The sequence below is a fragment of the Phacochoerus africanus genome, chromosome 15 (assembly GCF_016906955.1).
Source record: "Phacochoerus africanus isolate WHEZ1 chromosome 15, ROS_Pafr_v1, whole genome shotgun sequence".
Classification (NCBI taxonomy): Eukaryota; Metazoa; Chordata; class Mammalia; order Artiodactyla; family Suidae; genus Phacochoerus; species Phacochoerus africanus.
In genome coordinates, this window is record NC_062558.1 from 128719138 (window position 1) to 128735197 (window position 16060).

General features: G+C 38.8%; 1 protein-coding gene across 2 annotated transcripts in view; it reads right to left on the minus strand.

Annotated features, from left to right (window-relative positions):
* Positions 1–2425, minus strand: part of FAM204A (family with sequence similarity 204 member A) — a 33350-nt gene extending 30925 nt beyond the window's left edge. The window contains exon 1 of one of the 2 annotated variants that reach the window (XM_047760504.1): positions 2345–2425. The gene's annotated coding sequence lies outside the window, so the exon portion shown is untranslated. Of the gene's footprint in view, positions 1–1836; positions 2279–2344 lie in introns of those variants that run through there. The other variant, XM_047760506.1, reaches the window with a different exon arrangement.
* Between the last annotated feature and the right edge of the window lie 13635 nt (positions 2426–16060).

Genomic DNA, 16060 nt, shown 5'->3' on the forward strand with positions numbered 1-16060 from the left:
GTTTTGTGAAGAAGGTAATGGAGGTCTCTAAGGTAATTTCAATATTCAGAAAGCCCAATATATTTTATTTTCCCTCAGACAATACTGTCCACCTTTAGGTCAGGAGACTTAAAGTCAATGAAACATTATTCTTCACCATATAGTCATTTATCAGAGGCTCTGACTGGTAGCTATAAATGTGATTTTCTTCAAAAAAAAAAAGCAAAACAAAAACTATTGACTAGAGTATAGCAGACACACAGATATAGTAATAGCAGACATAACATGTCTTATAATAGACACCCTTACATACAGATCCATGGAGAATATCAAATTATAATGAAAAAGGCTCTAGGCTATGAAAGAACTGGGAACCAGGGGTACAGTGGGGGAAAAACACACTGTTTTTAAGGTCAGAAGATGGGTTTCTAGTCCTGAACAACGTAACTGAGGACAAGCACTGCATTTGTCTGGGTCTTCATTTTTAAGCTCTAACATGAAAGGTTTGATCAGATCTGGGCTGCCCTGTGGCTCGAAAACATTTCTCTATGGATCTCAATGTGATATGTGTCCAGATGCCCAGAATCACCTCTTTCTCTGCTGTAACACTCCATTCTCTCTCAGTCAGACACAACACTGATTAAACCCCAGCACTCTAAAAGGTAAGGTTTCTCTCCTAACCAAGCCACCACAGCCAAGTCTGCTAGTTTTCAGTCGGACTCTGCACTTCAGAGAGAACACCTTAAAGATGCTCTGAAGAAAGGGCAGGAAACCCCAAATATGACACAAGAAACAAAACCAGCAAGAAAACAAAGGAGGTCATTGCTGTACAGGGCATACAAACAATGTGACAGGCAGTTTTACCCTTAATCCTCACAATGACCCTTCCACTAGGAATTATTATCTAAACCCCTTTTACAAATGAGGTAACTGACTCACCTGATACGCTGAGATCCATTTATTTTAGAGAAATAGAACTCTACAGGTTCAAAACTCTAAAGAGGGCAGAGTTTAAATAGTAATACATTCTTAGAGACAAAGATTTGAGCGTGAGGCTGAAGAAGGTCCCCAGCCTATAATCTGATAAAATTTGATTAAGAAGAATTTTTTTCTCACTTTTTAAAAGCTACATAAAATGCTATACTAAACTGCATACATCAAAGTCACATTCAGAGGTCTTGTATTGTAATAATGTCACATTTTCTGGAAGACCTGACAACTGTTTATAACCAAAACCCAATCTGAGCAGTTTATTGGGTAAATGTCTCCAGCTTCTAACACTCCAGAATTTCAATTCCATTATTACCAAAGGAAGCTGTCTTATTTCCCATATTTTGTATTCAATTAGAACTAATCAGAGAAACCTGAATCTTGCCCCATCTGAATTTAATCTTCCTTGAATGACAAACATAAATCATCACCCACCAATCTGAAGATTGTTTTAAATAATTTACACAATAATCACTTTCTGTGATTGTGAATTAGGTACTTAATTAAAATACTTTTAAGCATGTTACTATCAACATTAATGTAATGTAACATTAATGTAATGCAACATTAATGTCCTATTCACGTTTATGAAATAAATGTGTTCCCATCTCTCAAAAAGGTAGAGAAAGAACAAGTGAATCAGAGGCCACACTTCAGATTTAAGTTATCAATCTGATTACCCAGATAAACCGTTTATTTAGCAGGATTCTGCATGTATGGACATGTTTTAATTAAAGAGGGTGTTTTGTTTAGCCAAGGACTAGAAAACTCTTTCCCAGACTCAAGACCCTACATGGAAAGATTTACAAGTAACCAATAACATTTCGAGGCTCATTTTAAATCGGTTACAGCTGTGAGAATACTTACAAGGTTCAAGACAGAGAGAGGGTGGCTCTAGAAAGGTACACTTTTCTTGCTTGGCTGCACAACCCGGTCCTCTGCAGGCTCGCCGGCAGCAGCGCCACACTCCGATCCCCAAACGGGAAGAGTCCCCTCCCGGCCCAGAACTAAGCGCTAAGCGCCGCAGATTCTGATGTAGGATGTCTAGCTTGCTGACACTCCCATTAACTGCAGCTCTTTCCCGGGTACAGCGACTGTAAACAGGAGCCGGTTTCCCGGTGCGACAGCCTCCTTACTCTCACTCTGGCCGGGGTAGGAAGGAGAACCCCTTTCCGACCAACAGGCTGGGGAAGGCGCTCCGACGCCCGGTCTGAGCAAAGCGGAAGCCAGCTCCGCCGACGCCCCCGCGGGCCCAGCGGAGATGCTGTGAGACCGCTCACGCTGGCCCCCCAAGTCCCCGCACCCTGCCTTCCCAGACCCGTCTCACCCGAGCCTGCGCCGGCCGGGACCCAGCCCCGCACTCAGCCGTACTCACCGGTCCGGAGCCGGCCGCCCGTCAGCCATCTTAAGACCCACCAACATCGCGCTTTCTCATTGGCTCCGGCATATCAGCCAATGGGCTGGGGCCATTCTGGCCTGCGGTCGCCATGGCAACCGGCCGAGCTCCACTCTGCTGTTAAACCCGTAAGAAATGAGAAGTTTTTTCCTTTCTCCTTCTCTACCCGCTTTTCTCTCGCCGTTTTCTCCTTTATTATGGACTTTTTAAAGACTTTGTTCTTTCTCCATCCCCTGCCGTACTCCGGTGCTCTCTGGTGAGGAAAGAGCTGGTTGAACAGAGTTCATTGCCCAAGGAGGGAGAGTCACTGCGGAAGCTCTCTAGACCTTTCTGGGAACGTTTCCATTCATTCGTCCTTTCCCCCTCGCTCTCTTGCCGTTTGCCCCCCTTTTCTGCACATATTTATGGAGCAGGCACCCTGCCAGCCTCTATTTAGAGCAAAAGGGTCCCAACTCCTGCCCTCGTGGCGCTTACCATCTGGTGATCGTGGCGGCTGCTTCACTGACCAGCCGTGTGCCCTTGGCCAAAAGCTCTTTGAGCTCCTTTTCCGTGGGAGCCACTGGTTTAGGCTCTGAGAAGGGGCTTGGGGAGGGGGAAGCGTAGAAAATAAGCAAGCGGAAGAGAAGCTCTAGTAAGAAAATAATAATATGACCGTGATGGAGCTGTTTTAGAATGCTTCCATTTTCTGAAAAAAAAAAAAAAAATTCTGTAAAAATAAGAATACGTTCCTATTTGCTAATGCTGTGACGATTATATAACAAAATGCACGTGAACTCCTTAAGCCATTACCTACAGTAATTTTTAGTCTTTCAGCCATTTGTTGTTATTGTCCTTAACATTATGAATAATGCCTTTTTTAGAAACATCCTAAAAATGTGTAAAACTTTTGTATATGCACTCAATAACATAGCACGATGTAGTGTAAACACATGTTTATTATTTAACTCTCTACACACCTCACCCCCATTGATGTGGCAGGTGTATGGAGTAGTTGTTGATGACCCCAGAGTCATAGCAGAACCCGAACTGACAAGCTTAGGTCGTGAAGGTCCTTTCTCACTCTCACATCCCCTGATTCTACAATGGAATCTGGGCTGAGTGATTCACAGATCTGCATGAAACTCTCCTGGCCAAAGGTACTCAGCCTCTCACTAATGTTTTCCCTGAATCCAAATCTGTGAAAAGTTAAGGAAGATGTGCACGAAAATGCTGTTGTGCTGGTTACATTGAGCCTCTCAGTTGCTGACTTGAGCTGCATAATGAAATGCCACAGACTAAGTAGCTTAAACAACAAAAATTTTTATTTCTTACAATTCTGGAGGTTGGGATGGCTAAGATCAAGGCGCTGGCAAAGAGGTCTCATTCTGAGGCCTCTTCTCTTGGCTTGTAGGCAGCAGTCATCTTGCTGTGTGCTCCTGAGATCTCTGTGCATTTGTGTAAGGAGGGGGAGAGAAAAAGGAAGGGGTATCTGGTATTTCTTCATAAAAGGACTCTAATCATGCTGGCTCAGAGACCTGCCCTTATGACCAAATGTAACCTTAATTAATTGCTTGAGAGCCCCATCTCCAAATACAGCTGCCCTGGAAGTTAGGATTTCAATGTATGAATTTTAGGGGTACCCAGACATTCAGTCCATAACAAATTCTGATGGTGGAAGTGTAACCAAGATGGGGAAAGAGAGCTCAAAGGAGTAAGAATGAGATATGGATAGGAAGGAAATATTGTTGGCCTGCTTTAGAACTATCTGGATTGTTTCTGTATGTGTTCCACCAAAGAATACTCATTGTTTACAGCATATAATGTGCAAAGGATAGAGGGGGAATCGACGTATAAGTCCTCCAAAGACTTACTCCCACTAGATTTCAACCTCAAAGTTTTCTGAAAAGTCCTATTCCAAAAATAGCTATTTTAAAATCCTCTCAATGTTAATTTGAAAATTCTCAAATACCTAATTGTTTATGATATTGTATTTCTATAATAAGTATAGATAGCTCAGACTTTTCTTCTGGTTTTGGTTATAAAACTTTCAGTCTCTGGATATTATGATTTTTGCCAGTTTTCTGGAGGAAATGTCAGTCATTTGATTTATTTTAATCAATAAATTTGCCTTCCCTCCAGCAAATTCCTGCCCTGGAAACCTGCCAAACCATGCATTTTGTGAATGAAATACTTGTATTAGTGAGATTCCTATGAAATATAGAATTATTGAATATCTTTTACTAAATCATAGTGAATGTGATGCAGCTAGTGAATTGTGTTTGAGTTGTGTTGCATCTGGCACTAATTTCAAACAGCTAAGTTTCATTTAAATTTTCAAACATCTTAAAAATCATAAAGCAGTTTTTCTTGCCAAGAAATATTATAGTTTATGAATCATTTTTCCTTATATTTAGTAATTTTTATCCTTAGTGTAGATATTAGAAGTTATACTCATGTTATGAAAGATGAATTGTGGAGGTCTTTTTTGGTAGCTGCTAAATCTCTGATTGATGAAAATTTCCCCAAATATAATGAAATCCCTTAAATACTTCTCAGTTGGAAAAAGTGAATACGGCTTTGTGGTACAAATGATAAATGTGCTTCTTGCTGAAACTGAGAAAGAGAAAAGTTATTTCTGTCTGTACAAAATGCCCCATTTTCTGCACTGAAGAAAAAGTAGTCTAAGTGTCTTATGCAAAATAATAGAAATAAGAGACTTCTGGACTCTAGGAATTGTGTGAGAGTTTCTCTATCTGGATTCGGGTTTTAATGTGTAAAATTGAAGCATCTCTAGACAATGTTAGCCTTGCAAGATTATGTTGAACAATCAACACTATGACACTGGCAAGAGTTGACGTTTGAGGAAACAAAATTTCTATAAGATGTTGCCAAAGAAAAGTACCTTTTCTTTATTTGTTAGGTCCGACACTCTCAAATTCAGGGCCAATAGGTTGTACATAGGAAGATGGGAGAGGAAGGCTTATTGAACATATCTGGGTGCTAGGGGTTTTGCAACTAATATCATGTAAACCTACAAGACAAACAAGGAAATTAAGGCTTCAAGAGTTGAACAAACGTGCCTAATGTCACAGAGGTAGTAACATGCAAAGCAAAGCGGGGAAGATTCCCTGGATTCTGAAGCTTCTGCTCTTCCCACTGTCACACACTGCCCCTTTCAAGTATAGTTCCTGATAAAACCCAACATAGTGCAGCTGACAAAGTGTAGCATCATTACTATCCATTGAGATGTGTACCGGGTGGGAGCTAATGAAAAGGGAGCCTTCAGTAGCAAAATGTGTCTTCCCTCTCCATCCCTCTCTGTACCTAGTGAGTGATTAAATCCCATCAGAGGCATCTTCAGTCATCCCTGGATTGCTGCATCGAGGTCTGTGTTATTCTCCCTTTCCCTAATACCTTCGTCTTCCAAAAACATCCCATTGCCTGATTAATTTCTAAGTGAGGGAACATGTGTAAAGCTAGTAACACTCAGCCTAGCATACAGTCAATGGTCAATAACACTAGTTTCTTCCTTTGCATATAAAAGCTAAGGAGTGTGTGTGTGTGTGTGTGTGTGTGTGTGTGCATGGAGGGAATTGAACAGGCGGAACACAGAGGATTTTTAGGGCAGTGAAAATTCTCTGTATGATACCATAAGGACTGATACATGTTTCTAAACATTTGTCCAACATCTAGAGTGTACAACACCAAGAGCAAACTGTAGTGTAAAATATGGACTTTGGGTGATCATGATGTGTTAATATAGGTTCACCAGTTGTAACAAATGTATCACTCTGGTGGGTGACATTGGTCGTGAGGGAGGGGCTGTGAATTCAAAATTCAAAATTGCTCTAAAAATAGTATTTTACAAAAATCGTAAAAATAACTCTTCATTTCTTGTGAAAATTACATGAAATCCAAATTTTGTTGTCCATAAACAAAATTCTATGGGAACACACACACACACAAACTGAGTACAGAAATGTTGATGGATTATCAGATTAATTAATTAATCCGGTGGTCTTTACTGTGTGCCCAGTGCTTAGCACTTTGCTAAGGCTTGGGGAGAATACAAAGAAAGTGTATGAACGGGCTGGTCAAGTTTGCAGCCCAAGACATGTGCTGTGGTTATAAAGGATACATTTTGTACCATAAGTACTAAAACACTGAGGTCCATGGTATTAGTAGAAACTGCTCAAGTTCCAGAATGGAATTTGGCATGTGCTATTTCCTTTGCCTGGAATACCTTCTTTCTTATACCTGTTGAACTTCTTTTCATTCTTCAAAACCTAGATCAGATATTACCTTCTAAGTTAAACTATTCCTGATTCATACAGTACATGCCTTTCTTCTCTATGCCTTTGAAATAGTTGATATACAGCATCATTAGAGCTTTCTCACACTGAAGTATAATTAATTGACATAGGCCGGTCTACCTGGATGGAATGTGAGCTCCTTTGAAGGCACAGCCCTAGTCCTGCAGGAGATGCCCTGTTAATGTTGGTGAAGAGGATGGACAGATGATGGAAGTGGGGATGTCAGGGTGTGAGATGAGGAGAAATAGAGGAGGTGGTGGGTTAGGAGCATCATGTGAACAAATGCAGGATGGCAGGGATTTTGCAGTTTTGGTAAGACATAAGAAATCAGCCTGAATCAGATTTTAGGGACTTCCCTAGAGCAAACATACAGTTTCTACCTTGATGCAGGTGGAAAGAATTAAAGGATTCTGATGAAAGGGGTGATTAGAAGAAGCAGGTGCTCCAGGGAGATTAATATTATAGTCTTGTGAATATGAAAGGTGGATTTATAAGTTGTTGAATCAACAGGAATAACACGTAGCTGGAAGACTATTAGGGAATAAGTGACTAGCATTTGGACAAAAGCAGTGGTAATGGAGGATAAGCGACATCTGATCATCAAGTCTAATTTTTCCCCATTCTTTCGTTCATTCACTCATTCCCTTTCATTCTTGCTTTCATGACTTTGCTCTTTTATTGCTCTCTGCTTTCCACACATTCATATTCTGCATTCAGTTTTATGAATTCAGCTCAGCCTTTGAGGATACCTCCTTCACTAGGAACTCCTATAAAACATTTTTAATTAAATTTGACTTTCAAATGACCCCCTCAAGTAACCCGTTGTATGCCACTTCTCACCTCCTTTCTACCTTCAGCACAACATCCTCAAGTTACTCTAAAACCTAGAAACTGTTCTAGGGGAGCAGTGGTCAAGTAAGTGGCCTCCTGGCGGTCTGCTTGGAGGCTGACCCAACACGTTTTCCCCTGGTGCAGAGAATGGCAAGAGCAGGCTCTGTGTCCCCTTTGATTTGTGCAGTTCCCAGGATGGAAATTCCACATCAGCTAATCTCTTCCTCATGGATTCAGGGACCCCATCTGGAATCCTCTTTGCCAGGTTTAGCCCAGTAATGCCAGTGTCTTATCCTCCTTCATCTTTCTTTGGTGATGCATAAAACACCGCTACCCACCACACTAATCCTGACTGCCAAGCCCAAGCCAATGCTGTGCTGCCGAAGTTTAAAGTGAAATAACTAATTAAAGAATTAGCATCTCACTTTGAATGTGTCCAAAAGAACCCTACAGAATGTTTGCCAAAGCTGCCATCATTTTAAGTAAGAGAGAAGCGTTTCTGATTCGGAATCATAATGTAATATTTTGCTTGATTTTTCTTGCAATGGAGAATTAACTTTTATGGCCCAGGACTCTAATTGGCCTTTAAGGAGTCTGTCTGCCTCTAACCAAATGACTATTCTGAACTTCCTGTAACTATTTGGAAATAAACACTTGAAACCACACATTTGCTAAACTGAGGATATCCTGAGTGATCTGCCTCATCCAGTCGTACTCTTGCTAGGTTTTGTCTTGGGAATTTTTTCAAATTGTTTTCTATCTTTAAACTTTGGGCAAATTTGCTTATTTCATTCCAGTAAAGAAAAGCATGTTTCACTCTGTGGTTATATTCTCAGCCCATCCAACCAAATCAGAAACTCCACCACACAGACCCTGCCATTCTGAAGCCCTCCCAGCTCTGATCATCCCCACGGCAATGTCTTCTCTCTTCCCAAGCACACTTTCCAGTTCCTTTCTAGAATTTCATTTTAATTTATATATTGGCCTTTAATTGTTACCTCTTTGCCTTATATTTTAGTGGTCACTCTGAGGATTACAGCATTCACCCTTAACTTTTCACAGATGACCTAAAGTTAATATTTTGACAGTTCATGAAAAACGTAGAAACCTTGGAACTGCACAAGTCCACTTACTGTTCTGGACACAACCTTGAGGTTTTGTCATACACACAACAGTTACATACATTTTAACTGTTTCACAAGCCAGTGTTTGTTTTGCTTTAAACCATATATGTATTTTAAAGGAATAAAGAAGTGAAAATAGTTTTTATGTCGACTTACATATGTAGTATTTCTGATGCTCTTCATTCCATCCAATGGGTCTGAGTTTATGGCTGCTTTTATTCATCTTCATTCTAAAGAATTTCCTTTGGCATGTCTTGTAGAGTAGTGCCAGTAGTTTGCTGGCAGTGGATCTTCTTAATTTTCTTTGATCTGAAAATATCTTTGTTTTACCTTCATTCTTTTTTTTTTCCCCCAAGTCGGGTTTATTGAGGTAGAATTTAAGTACAGTAAAATATCCCCTCATAGTGCAAGTGCTATGAGATTTGACAAATGCATATAGTCACTCCTGCAATCAATATACCTACTAAATTTTGCCATCAGCTCAAGTTCCCACATGCCCTTTTGAATTTAACCACTTCCCCCACCCTCAGCTCCTGAAAACTGTTGAGATGTTTTCTGTCCTTATAGTTCTGCCTTTTCCAGAATGAAGTCATATCAATGAAATCCAGTAGTGTGTAATCTTTTGAGTCTGTCCTATTTCACATAACATAAAGCATTTGAGGATCATTCATTTTGTACAGCGGTTTGTTCCTTGTTATTGCTGGGTAGTATCCATGATGTAGATAAAACAAAATTTGTTTATTCACTCACCAGTTGAAGGATATTCAGAATGTTTTTCATTTTTAGCAATTATGAATTATGAACAAAGATGCTCAAAACACTCACATATAGTTTTTTTGTGTGTGAATAACAGCTTTCCTTTCTCTCGAGTCAATCCACAGAATGAGTTTGCTGGGTTGCATAGTAAGTTTATCTTTAACTATACAAGTAACTACCAGTTGTTTTCCAAAGTGGTTGTACCATTGTTTATTCCCATCAGCCGTTTATAAAAGTCCCAATTGCTCCAAATTCTTGACAGGGACATTAAAAAGAAATTTAGTCATTCAAATAAGTGTCTAGTGGTGTCTTACTGTGGTGTTAGTTTTAATTTCCCTAATGACTAATAATGTCTGTGACTTGCCTTTTGAATTTTTTTAACAGTGTCTTTCAAAGAACAACTAGAGTAGTCAAAACAGTTTGGGGTGGAGTTCCTGGTGGCTCAGTTAAGGATCTGGCATTGTCATTGCTATGGCTCAGGTCACTGCTATGGCATGGTTTTGATTCCTGGCCTGGGAACTTCTGCAAGCCTTGATTGTGGGGAAAAAAAAAAAAAAAAAAAAAAAGAGGGGGCGAATATGATTTGCTTTTTCATACAAATTTTAGAATTGGTTTGTCAATTTCTACCAAAAAATACTGATGCTATTTTGATGTGCAAACAAATCTATAGATCAATTTTGAGAGACCTAACATCTTAACATTATTGAGTTTTCTAAATAATGAATAGTTTTTCTCCTGATTTATTTAGGTTTTCTTTAATTTCCCTCATGAATGTTTTCTGGGTTTCAGCGTATAGATCATGTACATATTATAGATTTCGCCTAAGTATTTCATGGCTTTATGCTATATTGTACATGGGACTGTTTTTAATTTCAATTTCCAACTGCATTGTTAAGTAGAAATACTATTTTAAAATTTTGATCATTGGCCTGAAAAGAATGTGGACTTTCCTGTTGTTACATAGATGGTTCTAGGAACATCAATTAGCTCAAGTTGATGGATAGTGTTGTACAGGCTTTCTGTTTCCTTACTGATCTTCTGTCTATTTGTTCAGTTGATTACTGAAGAAGAATGTTGAAATCTCCAATGTGGATGTGTCTATTTCTCCTTTCATTTGTAGCAGTTTATTTCTGGCATTTGAAGCTGGTTTTAGGTGCATATATATTTGAATTTATATGACCTCTTTGTCATTATGTAATAGTCGTCTTTATCCTTAGTAATATTCTCTGTTATGAAGTCTGCTTAGCTTGATATTAATAAAGCCACCGAAGTTTGTTTTTTTTTTTTTTTTTTAGTATTTGAATGGCATCTTTTTTCATCATTTTATTCTTAAAATATTGAGACTTTACATTTAAAATCTGTTTCTTTAGATAATACATGGTTGGGTCTTGCTTTTTTTTTTTTGTCTTTTTGTGATTTCTTGGGCCGCTCCCAGGGCATATGGAGGTTCCCAGGCTAGGGGTCTAATCAGAGCTGTAGCCGCCGGCCTACGCCAGAGCCACAGCAACACGGGATCTGAGCCGCGTCTGCAACCTACACCACAGCTCGCGGCGACACTGGATCCTTAACCCACTGAGCAAGGCCAGGGATCGAACCCGCAACCTCATGGTTCCTAGTTGGATTCACTAACCACTGAGCCACGACAGGAACTCCGGGTCTTGCTTTTTATCTTGTCATTCATTCTCTGTCTTTTCACTGTTTTACCAGGAATATTTACATTTAATGTAATTATTCACATGAGTAGATTTAAATCAACTGTGTTTCTAGTTATTTTCTATTTTGTTCTATATCTTTTTTCTTCCTTCTTTCTGTGCTTTTCTCAGGTGGGCCAGCACCCCCATTTCACCCCTCCCTGATGGGGTCTGTCATCCTTGGATTTCTAGCTCTTGTTTGCCCTATAACCTTAGGGTTATGATAGGCTCAAGGGAAGTTACAATTTTGTTGTTTATGTGCCACTTTCTTAGTTTTATACTATGAATGATGCTCTTTCCAGCTTTTTACATCTTAGGTGGAAGTGGAACTCACTTTAAATTTTGTGAAGTATATCTTTGCTGGATGTAGAAGTCTAGATTAATGTGTTTTTTTTTCTTTCATTGTTTTGAAGCTGTTGTTTCACTGTTTTTTAACCTCTGTTGTTTCTTGTGAGGAGTTAGAAATCCATCAAACTATCGTTCTTAAGTATTGAATGTGCCATTTTTCTCGGGTGCTTGCAAAGTTGTCTCTTTACCTTTGGTTTTCAGAAGTTTAACTATAATGTTTCTAGGTATAGAGTTTAGATTGTATATGTTTTGCTTGGAGTTCATTAAACTTCTTGAGCTAGAAAATTTACGTATTTAAACAAATTTGGATAATTTTCAGCCATTATTTCTTCAAATACTTTTTTGATTCCATTCCTCAAATATTAGGCATTTTGATTTTGGCCTAGAAGACCCTGAGGCTCTAATCATTTATTAATTTTTTTCCACTGTTCCTCAGAGTATATCACTTATAATGGTATATCTTCAAGTTTTCTGATTCTCTTTTTTTTATATATATCCATGCTGCTGTTAAGCCATGCATTAAATTTGTCATTTCATGTATTTTATTTTTTAGTTATATAATTTCTATTTAGTCCTTTTTATATTTTATATCTCTTAACTGAGGTTTCCTACGTTCTCATTCGTTATACTATAATATTTTCTTTTCAGTCCTTAGCATAACTATTTTTAAATTCCTAACTTTTGATTTCAACATTGGGGTCATCTCAGGGTTAATCTTCATTGATTTTCTCTTCTGTTGAAAATGTTTCATGTTTTCCTGTTTCTTTATATGATGAAAAGTTTTGGATTTCATCCTGGAAGTTGTGAATGACATGTAGAAACCCTAGATTCTGTTATGTTCTGCCGAAAAACATTGTTTTTTTGTTTTTTTAAAGAAGGCAGTTAATTGGCTAACCCCAAAGTACAAACTCTGGAATTCCCATTGTGGAACAGCAGAAACAAATCCGACTAGGAACCATAAGGTTGCAGGTTCAATCCTTGGCCTTGCTCAGTGGGTTAAGGATCCGGCATTGCCATGAGCCATGGTGTAGGTCACAGACACAGCTCGGATCTGGCATTGCTGTGGCTCTGGTATAGGCTGGCAGCAACAGCTCCAATTCAGCCCCTAACCTGGGTACAGCCCTAAAAAGACAAAAGACAAAGTACAAGCTCTGTCTCTTTGTGAATGGTGGCAGTTTAAATCTAAGTTCAGTTATTTTAATATTAGTTGGGCTTCTGGGAGTCTGTCCTTTGGCTGTATAATTCAGGGGTCATCTAGAGATTAGGGCATAGTCTATATGTAGAATTTAAGCTTACCCTCTCCATTTCTCTTCAAGACACTCCTTCACTTTTTTTTAAATTACTCAATGAATTTTATTATATTTATAGTTGTACAACAATCATCACAACCAAATTTTTTTTTTGTCTTTTGTCTTTGTTGTTGTTGTTGTTGTTGTTGTTGCTATTTCTTGGGCCACTCCCGCGGCATATGGAGGTTCCTAGGCTAGGGGTTGAATCAGAGCTGTAGCCACCGGCCTACGCCAGAGCCACAGCAACGCGGGATCCGAGCCGCGTCTGCAACCTACACCACAGCTCACGGCAACGCCGGATCGTTAACCCACTGAGCAAGGGCAGGGACCAAACCCGCAACCTCATGGTTCCTAGTCGGATTCGTTAACCACTGCGCCACAACGGGAACTCCAACAACCAAATTTTATAGCATTTCCATCCCAAACCCCTAGTCCATCCCCCCACCCCCCAACCTGTCTCATCTGGAAACCATAAGTTTTTCAAAGTCTGTGAGTCAGTATCTATTCTGCAAAGTTCATTGTGTCCTTTCTTTAGATTCCACATGTAAGTGGTAGCACATGATGTTGGTGTCTCACTGTCTGACTAACTTCACTTAGCATGATAATTTCTAGGACTCTCCATGTTGCAGCAAATGCCATTATTTCTTTCCTTTTAATGACCGAGTAATATTCCATTGTGTGTATGTACGACCTCTTCTTTATCCACTTCTCTGTCAATGGACATTTAGATTGTACCATATAAAATAAACCCAAGGAAGAACACCCCTAGACACGTATTAATCTCTTTCAATTTTTAACAGCTGTTAAAAGACCCAAACTCTTTCCCCAGTAAGACTGTATTTCCTTTTGATTTCTAGCCTTCCTACATAACACTGCCTATGAACTTCCCTCAAGATAGAAACTGGAAAACAATGGTAAATTCGTTCTTTACAGTCTGCTTCTTCCAAGTATCTCAACTCTCCAGTATCTGACTGCTTTTTTTCACTCTCCAATGCCTTCAAGAAGCTACTTTGTATTGGGCACCCAGTTAATAATTACATGATGAATAATCAGTTAATGTCGGAGTTCATGTCATGGCGCAGTGGTTAACAAATCCGACTAGGAACCATGAGGTTGCAGGTTCAATCCCTGGCCTTGCTCAGTGGGTTAAGGATCCGGCACTGCCGTGAGCTGTGGTGTGTAAGTCGAAGACGAGGCTTGGATCCTGGATCCCGCGTTGCTGTTGCTCTGGTGGATCGGAGTTGGCAGCTACAACTCCCATTAGACCCCTAGCCTGGGAACCTCCATATGCTGCGGGAGAGGCTCAAGAAAAGGCAAAAAACAGAAAACAAAACAAAAAAGTAATAATCAGTTAATGTAGCATAAACTTTTCCATACCTATACAGAGTATACTCTTGTTGAGAAAGTTATCCTATACAAGAACACTTAGTTAATAACAACCAGTTTTCATAATAATTGCCATTGGAACAAAAAAGCCTTATATATCTTTCAAAAACACTGGAAGCTACTTTCTTACATTTTGAATTTATCCACTTTAATTTATCCACTATTAAGTCCTTCAATTTATCACTATTGATGTAATATCTAGTAGATACAAGACACTGTGGGAAACACTGACTATTTTAGGATGAATGGGAAAATGATTAAATCAGACAGATTAGACATGGTCCCTGACATCCAAGAATCTAAAATCTAGTTAGAGAAACGGACAGACATAGATCATTCTAATATAAAGGAGACAATGATAAGTGCTATTTCAAGATTAGAACAAAGTGTTATAATTGTAGTAAGTAGGAAGCAGTGAAATCAGATTGGAATTCCAGGACAATTTCTTAGGTAGATACTGGTGTTAAGAGGCTATAAAGAACTTAATAAGTATATCTTACAGAGAAATTTTGGGACATTATAGGTCATGTTTAGTGGAAGAGTAGCATAGTTAAATGATTAGACCTTGGACTTTGAAATCACAAAGGTACACATGACTACGTTCAACTTCTTAAACTTCCCTGGACCTCAGTTTCTTCATCAGAAAAAAAAGGGGGGGCGGTGAGTAGAGATCAAATGGGAAAGTGAATAGACTTGGGAAAAAACAAAAGCAAGCACACAAACATAAAAGTTTGTCAGTAGATGCTATGAAGGAAAGAAAGAAGTGAAAACCCGGAAGATTTAATGGGGACAAATAGAACCAGACTGTAGATTATGGTTATTATGCTAATGCGGTATATAGTAGAGTTCCTTTTTGCTCATGTGAAGGCAGTTATCTACACACATATCTTAATATAATCATAAACTATTTTAAAGTGGTAATGGGACTTGAAAGACAGTTGATAGAAAAAATAATTTTCAAAGTTTTCTAATTTTTTAATTAAAAAGAAACTCACTGAACTTCCTCCACAATTTTGCTTAATAATGGAATTTCTATATTTTGTTTTTTCTACTCTTTTTTGTCCATTGAAGTCTTATTAACATGTACTTCATACTCTCCGATAAACTAAATTTTTCTTTACAGTAACAGCTCACCCACTAGCACCTGCTTAGCACTTCACTGGAATGTGTTCTCCAAATAATACCACCATGGCTTTTTTGTTGTTGTCGTTGTTGTTTAGTGGAAAAGTATTTATATAAAGGAAATGGCATTTATGTTCATAAACCTGGAAACTCTTACTATTTACATGCAAACAAGCTGACATTCGTATTTAGTTAAGTGACTGTAAGAGGCAATTTAATATTCAGAAAATTGTGCTGTTGACTTCAGATACATGTATTCTTTTGCCTTTATAAACATCAAAAATAACAATTCATTAATATGTGCCTGCTGGGTACAAACCACCTTGCTAAGCATAGCTTATGTACTATCTCACTTAATTTCCATGACAAGATAAGATACGTTTATTATCCATATTTTATAGTAAAGGACGTTAAAGTTCAGAAAGGTCATGTGACCATGATCACATAGCTAGCAAGGGGCAGAATCTAGATCTAAACCCAGGATCTCCTGATTCCCAATCAGATCCCTCATGCACTTTCTCTCCCAGGAAGGAGAGGAGGAGGAAGAGGAAGACTATTTACAAAATGCATCAAGTACTTCCTAAATGACAGCATGATTCCAATCACTTTTATACACATTAACTAATTAAATCATCACAGCAAGCATATGAGAGAGATTTCTTTTTTATCTTCATTTCGTATGTGTGTAAACTATTCCCCACAAAAGGGAGTAAGTTGTCACACAGACTGGGAAAGGACCCCAGATCTTCTGCGTGGCATTCAACAATTCTACAGTTGGAATATCCCTAATCCCCAAGAACCTGGATCAAAGCAAATCATTTGATGGTCACTAGGAACGTTTACTTGGTGTCTAAAT